The sequence below is a fragment of the Indicator indicator genome, chromosome 1, assembly GCF_027791375.1.
Source record: "Indicator indicator isolate 239-I01 chromosome 1, UM_Iind_1.1, whole genome shotgun sequence".
NCBI classification, from domain to species: domain Eukaryota; kingdom Metazoa; phylum Chordata; class Aves; order Piciformes; family Indicatoridae; genus Indicator; species Indicator indicator.
Genome location: NC_072010.1, coordinates 53,467,272 through 53,475,247, shown reverse-complemented (window position 1 = coordinate 53,475,247; position 7,976 = coordinate 53,467,272). Strand labels below are relative to the sequence as shown.

At 36.4% G+C, this 7,976-nt stretch overlaps 1 non-coding gene across 1 annotated transcript; it reads right to left on the bottom strand.

Moving 5' to 3' along the window:
• Positions 1 to 7,317: 7,317 nt before the first annotated feature.
• Positions 7,318 to 7,476, bottom strand: LOC128975129 (U1 spliceosomal RNA). The gene has a single exon (XR_008489350.1). It is a non-coding gene; the product is annotated as a U1 spliceosomal RNA (small nuclear RNA).
• Positions 7,477 to 7,976: the final 500 nt, after the last annotated feature.

Below are 7,976 nucleotides of genomic sequence, written 5' to 3'. Positions count from 1 at the left end.
CCGCTTATTCATCACGTTCCTGGAGGGTGGCTCTTCCTTCTGGAACATTAACCTCCCCACTTATTTTCATGTCATTTGCAAACTTCATCAGAGTGCTCTTGATCCCAACATCCACATCACCTTATGAAGCTATTAAACAGCATTGGGGCTAATACTGACCCACCTCTGAGTGACTGCCATGTTGAGAAAGAACTATTTACTACCATTCTCTGGGTATGGCCCGTCAATCAGTTCCCTACTCCCTGCAGAGACCACCTATCTAGGCCATAATATGTTGGTTTCTCTAGAAGGAGTTTGTGGGGTACTGTGTCAAAAACCTTGGAGAAGTCCAGGTAGACAATGTCAGATGTACTGAGTGAGTGAATTACTTTGTCATAGAAGGAGGTCAGGTTTGTCAAGTACAATTTGCCCCTGGTCAATCTATCAATCTCGTAATAGTATATATGGTCATTTTATAATCATAATAGTATAGGTGGTCATTAAAATTTATTCTCCCTTTTAGGAAAATGGCTAAACACTACTGTTTCTTTAAAAGCTTGCATTCTTAGTAAAAGCTATAGAATCTTAAATTACAAGTCAATTGAAAGCTCCAGAAGGGTTTTATCTTCACCATTTTGATCACTGTTAGTTTAGAATTCAGAATTAAGTTAGTATATTTTATACCAGTTCAATTAACTACAAGGCAAGGTTATTGGAAAGGTTAATTAAGATCTACCTCCTATGACTGTGAGGAAACGCTTTATGGTAAGTATTGTAAGAGGTATTGTTTCCTATAAAAGCAATCAAGCATTTTATATTTAGTGGTTTGACAGTAAAAGAGAAAAAAAAGTGTTTTTTTTTTTCTGATTTACTTGAAAGCCTGATAATAATAAATATTACCTTGCCATTTACCAGCAAGAAAGATGAAAATAAATTATTTGTAGTGTTTTAGCTGGAACTTTCCATATCTGTTTCAAGGCACTTGCCTTGTGTCAGCTAGACATTGGCTGAACCTTTGAGTGATTTTTATAGTGATAAAAGCGAGCTGGTGAGACTAGACCAAAATTGATTCCTTGGCACTGCACTAGCAGACAACAAAAGTGCATGTCAAATATACAGCTTTTAATCCTTGAGTAAATACATTGTTACAACTAACTTTGTTCCCAAAGAAAACAATAATTAATCAGATAATTATGTTACTGGCTAACCTTCTGAATTGCCAGGAAATTGCATGTTATCTAAAAATGTCTCCCCTGTAACTTATAAAATATTAAAAGTGAATTAGAAAAATATTGTTTTCAACACATATTATCAACTGTAAATTACATCTAAATTCTGACTCAGTTTCAAGCATTCAATTTGGTAATCAACACAATATTAACATATATATCTAAAATTATGTTCTAATAATGTATTTCTTCAAAGGCTGATTTCTGCTTTGTAATCACTTTAAAATACTGCATCAGAGCATGAACCCTTATCATATAACTTAGCACTTATACAGTATATGGGTTTATAGATAAGTTATCAAGTTTCTTTTAAAAATAAATACTGTGAAGATAACGCTTGGACGGTGGGATTCATCTGCTTTATTTGTGGAGTCTAACATAGGATGAGATAATTTGCGTCATTGTATTGCCTAATTATTAAGAGTAAAAATAAAGACATTTGATCAGATAAATCCTACCCACATATTCCCATTTAGCTTATGCTCTAATTATCTTCTAGTTTTGACATGTATGAATCGAGTCGAAAAGCTAGTCTGATAATATCTAGGTTCTCTAATTCCAGATTTCTACTGAAGGAAATTACCATACATGGAAATTGGAGGTCCATGTGGTTCAGTTTATAAAGTTCTATCAGACAGGCACTTAGTCAAGTGTGTAAGAGGAAATGTGGGTAGAGAAACAGAAAAATAAAGCAGCTAAGTAAACCCTTCATTACCATTAAAAGAATATTTTTGTCACCATATGTAGCAGGGAAGGGTTAATTGGAATTTGATTAGAAATACCTAGCTGCCAAGGCCTCCCTGAGATAATTGGTTTTTGTGCCCATCTTCCTGGGAGTGTATGGGAACGCTTGAAGCCCCCAGGTGCATGATAAGAGTGACAGATAACATGTATCTGTGCCCCTTTGTTTATGAAACTGAGCGGGGACAGGAATATATTGAATGTGTTGACATCCTGAGCTGACCAAAAAAGACCTTCAAGTCTCATTTGAGGAAGATGACGAGGAGGAAGGCTATTGCTGGGCAGGGGGCGTGCGACACCCTGAGCAGGCTGCACCCATGAGCAATAGGGTGAGAAGTTACACAACATGGTTGCAAAATATGGGTGGGGCTTTGGCTCCAAGACCCAGCCTCCTCTGATGTCCTGGCCTGACATCACAGGATGCAGGACCCTTAAAAAAAACGCCAAAGATCACTACGGGATGCTGCCATTTCTCTGATCCAACAAGACAATATTTGGTCTCACAGGGATGCCTGCCTGGATGGGAGACAGTCAGCTCTGCCATTTCATGATCTTCAGTACTGCTGTGTTTCTTATAGGGTGTTTAGGGTAAATTCGCTGCGCTTTGCTTGGGATTGGGCTCTGCTTTTGGGTTTACTGGGTAGCTTACAGGGTTGTGCTTTGTTTTTGGTTTCCGTACTTTACGGTGCTCCAGCACAGCCTCGTTCACCTTTATACTAAATAAAGACATACCTATCGGCACCTGTGGTATGTGTAACCAATTAATTCCTCATCTAAAAGAGCTCACTGGAACACCATATCACTTCCAAGTTACCCTAATTCCTTAGACAATGTGTTACTTTTCATTCCATCAAGCTTCTGTCACTCTATGATTTTTCCTTTTTTCTTGGTGTATTTTTTTTTGTTAGGAAATCCTTTAATATTGTCATGCTGAGATTTCTGAGAATGATCTTTTGTGCTTTGGGACAAGAAATTGATGTGAAAGACTTTATATGGGACTAAGGTAAAAAGAAACCAAACCTTGTTATAAAGCTGCCTCTTCCTGATTATTCACATGGCCTGGATTTTGGTTCCTTCTGCCTGAGGAAACAAATGTGGAGCTTCAACTTAATATGAACCTTTTCTTTCAGTCATAAGTTAAAACTGTGGTTGAGAGTCTCATAAAAAATGTCTGGTCTTGAACTATTTGTGAAGTTGCACAGGCAAAACCTAGCTTTACAATTGGTACCAAAACAATGCTATTCCCTAAATTTTCATTAAATTCAGTTTCCTCCCCCCCCCCAGTTTCTATATATTAACTGATATTCCCTGCTCACAGAAGAAAAGTTTATTAAAAAATTACACACATGTATGTATTGCCGAAAGTTACTACTTATTTCTAGTTACTACCTATTGTTAGTTATTAATTATTGCTAGAGTTCAAGCACTTGTCATGATTCAAAATACATGCAGAGCGAAAGCTCGTTATGCTTTTCTACAGTATAAATATATACAGTATATACATTACAAATAAGATATACCAGGATTTTAAGGCAAGGTGAAGAGTTTATGCTAGAAATTTTAGATACGATAAACACCAATAAAGCAAAGCCATTATTTCTTTTCAAATGATTCCTTCAACGAATCAGTTGTGGTATAAGCAAATACAAGTTACATGCTTTCATAAAAAGAAAATTTTAATTACTCTACCAAAAATGTTGAAATAATCATATAAACATTAAAAATAAAAAAGTAATTTCCCCTCTCACTTTTCTGGGAAAAGAAATATGTGTTATTAACAAACTTTTTAATATTCGCATTTCAGAATGTAAAAATAACAATTTTACTTTATTCTTAAAAATATTGTTCTAAATATTTCAACAATAGTATACTTTTTCTTGTTTTATATCAGTAACTGAGAAACTTCATCCATAAAATACAGTAGGTATAACTGTAGTTATTGATGTCTTCAAGGAAAGACAGAGAATGCTTTCTCCACTCTTCTCATGAAGGATTTTGTTCTTTTTGGATAACATAACCTATAACTTTATGCAGTTTGATGATATAATTATTATATTCTTGATAATTATGGCTATAACTTGAGCAACTTAACATTAATTCAACCTTAGGTTACAGAGTACAAACTACACTGTGACAAATAGCTACTGGGAGAAAGTAATATTTTTTTCATTTTAAAGTTAAACTTTACATGCCAAAACACGAATGTACAGGATGACTCTTAGAATTCAGCTCTTTTCACTCTCTACGTTCTCTCTTTTCAAAGTCTTATTTTACAAGATTTTAGGAGTTTTTAAATCTTCTAATATTAAAAGTTCGATAGAATTGCATACTAATACTGTTTGAGATCAGAGTATATTATTTGATCTCAAAAAACTTGTGGCTTCAGCAATGACAATTCATATTAATTTTTGAAGAAGTACTAGAGGAGTGAGTACTCAAATTATTCCTTCAGTTATTTCCAATTTTTTTATCTCTGTTTCAGGTTCTTCACCCATCAAAACACAGTCTTAGTAAAAGCTATGAAAGAAATGCCAGCACAGTGGCTTTTTTGTAGGAGTCCTCCTCTTCAGTGCTCTTCTGAAAGTCATGATGGCCTGCACCTAAGCTCAAAAGAACCCCCCTTTCTCTTTTTTTTTTTTTTTTTTTTTTTTGTTCCTCACATATTTTTCAAGCTTACCTTGATCTCTTCAGTAGCTAGAAACACACCACAAGCAGCTTATCTCTTTAAGAACTAGAGCCTTCCTCTATTTTTAAGTTACAGAGACTGGAATATACTTTTCTGAGAATCACTGAAAAGCTCCCATGACAGATTTCTAGGCAGTGAGAAAAGAACCTACTAGATACTGCACAAGGATATATTCTGCTTTCTGCCCTCTGTACTCCCTGAACACTTCCAATAAAGTATAAAAGCCTACATCCATAATAATTTATCCAAGATTTACTTATTTCATGCTCTTTCATTATTTTAAAGTTGAAAACACCAAATACAGAAGTGTATATGAATATCACATTTTAACTGTCAAAATATTAAACACTTTTTCCTTTAAGATGTGATATCAGGCATTGTCTGTGACACCAAAAAAAGATTAATTTTGGCATGTATTTTTTATTAGAAAATCCTATTTCTGGCTGAATGCTATAAAAACGCAAGATTTAATCATCAGGTACAACCTTAGTGTTGTTAGGTGAAGGTTTGATTGATTGAAGTTTTTCCTTACTGTGACAAAAGAATTAAAAAGGATTTGTGCCCTTAAAGCACAAGATGTACAATCACTGCAAGGGACAGATTGAAAAAAAAAGATTCATTTTTGCTTTAGCTGGTTATGCAGCAATGTCCTCATCAGTGAAAAGAAAGGCGCAAGTCATAACTTGGATAATTTGCAGTTAATTCAGTTAGTGTACAGTGATTGTTGCACTGTCCAGATGGAGTTCCACTGGTCTCTGTAACGTTCATGTGAGGAAGAGTGGACCCAAGCCTTAGTTTCACTGTTGATTTATGGTGCCTGTCATATACTTCCTTAAAATTCATGCTTGTCTTGTGCTCTAAAAGGAAAATCTCCAAAAGAGAAAGACCAATGACATACTGTGTAGAAACAGAACACAAACTACTCATGGAGCATTTGCAACATTTTGAGCTGCCAGTTTTACATGTAGATATCATAATAAAGAGCAGAGGAATCTGTAAAATAACTGAGAAGTACAGGAATAAGAGTACGGATAGAAAATAAGAGAAAAGTATAAAAAGATACAGAATGTCATCGTTCTGCCTCAAACTGCAGTGAACTGCATTGAGAAAGAGAAAAAATAAGGTTAAGACATAGTACTCTTCCTTAATAAGCAAAAAAGAAATGAATGAGTAAGCACATAAAAAAGAAGAAGGTAGTCAGGTAAAGGAGAGACTTTGAGTCACCAGACAATGTGAAGTATAAAGCAGAAATGATAGAAAGACCAGTGAAAGCAAAGAGCTGCATTGCTTTTGAGCAACTGAGCAGAGAATTATATTTTTACCTTGAAGAAATACTGGCCTTACTTTGCTCTGTCTACTCAACAAGTGGAAATTATGAGGAGGAAGACACAGGCAACTGGGGTATCAGGTGTTGCATGTCCTGTTTGTGCTTATGCTATAGAAATAATGGCTTTCGGCTCTGGTAAAATACATGTTCTCCTGTCCCAGCTCATGCAAAGGGTACTTGTATTTAAATACTTTCTCTATCCTTCAAATAAATATGACATCATGTCTTCAACATATATGTTTGGAACAAGGAGAAACACAGGATCAATTCCATAGTCTCAAATTGATCCTACTCATTCAATATGCAAGCTGAATGACACAAAACTCATACTGTCTTACAGCAGAAGAAACTGGTAATTTTTTTTTTTCAGGTTTTAACAGCATCATTTTTTTTTATTATACTAGTTCTACATGAGCAGCCTTTTTCCATGGTGAAAACTGAAATAAAAATTTCATGCCAAAGAGAAGCTTTATTTGCATCTGAATTTATTTACAAAAGGTGAAGTTTTAATTAGTGCTGTAATTTCAAAATATTAACCTAAATGTAGTATTGGTGATTATAATGAATTTTTATGGTATTTTAATGCAGTTCTTCACACCATCTCATTTTAATATCTGGGTTGTACCATAACTGTAAGACAGTTGATGGCTGGTATTTAATTTAGAATCATAGAATCAGTCAGGGTTGGAAGGGACCACAAGGATCATCCAGTTCCAACCCCCTTGCCATGGGCAGGGACACCCCACACTAGATCAGGCTGGCCAGAGCCTCATCCAGCCTGGCCTTAAACACCTCCAGGGATGGGGCCTCAACCACTTCCCTGGACAACTCATTCCAGGGTCCAACCACTCTCACGGTGAAAAACTTCTTCCTCACATCCAGCCTGAATCTCCCCACTTCCAGCTTGGTTCCATTCCCCCTAGTCCTGTCACTACCTGATATCCTAAAAAATCCCTCCCCAGCCTTCTTGTAGGCCCCCTTAAGATACTAGAAAGCCACAATAAGGTCTCCTTGGAGCCTTCTGTTCTCCAGACTGAACAGTTCCAGCTCCTTCAGTCTGTCCTCATAGGAGAGGTGCTCCAGCCCTCTGATCATCCTGGTGGCCCTTCTCTGGACACGTTCCAGCACATCCATATCCCTCTTGTAGTAGGAGCTCCAGAACTGGATGCAGTACTCCAGGTGGGGTCTCACCAGAGTGGAGTAGAGGGGGAGAATCACCTCCCTTGACCTGCTGGCCACATTTCTCCCGATGCAGCCGAGGATCTGGTTGGCTTTCTGGGATGAGTGCACACTGGTGGCTCATGTTGAGCTTCTTGTCTACCGGCACCCCCAAGTCCCTCACTTCAGGCTGAAAATTTGAAAATAGAATAGTTCCCCACTACCACAAATTATGCAGTCGAGTTTCTCAGATTTGGGGAAATCACAGGGGTCAGCATACCCAGAGTGCAAAGGATGAGCCTCACCCTGGGAAAACCACCTGCCTGATCACAGTGTCTTCCCTGTCAGGTAAGTATCAGTATTTGTATCAGTGTACATGCTGAAACCATCGCTGTTACTATTGCAGATGTTCAAGGGAATATACTGCTACGTGAGACTTTTGTTTATCACGTGAATCCATAAAGTTTTGGATATGGTGAGGTGAACTATGAAAAATAGCATACAAATAATTGGTCATTTAGCTATAAATGCTTTTTTTTTTTTTTTGTAGACAAATATCTTAGTATGTTGTAATTTTGTAAGAAATAAAGCCTACTACATCAGTAAATTGAGAAGGCTATTTAGTCTCAAACTACAACTCTATGAGACTTCTATTATCTTACAGTTGATCAATGAAATGTTTTCCATTGGAATTTCAGACACATAATACAACTGAATAATTTGAAGTAAACTAAACTACATCTGTTGATATCTTAAATATAAAAAAGTCAAGTAGATGCTGATATTTTAAATCTGATGACAGATGCTAGTACATCTCTTGATTTTCCAACTAGTTTGACAGCCTTACTAGATGTTG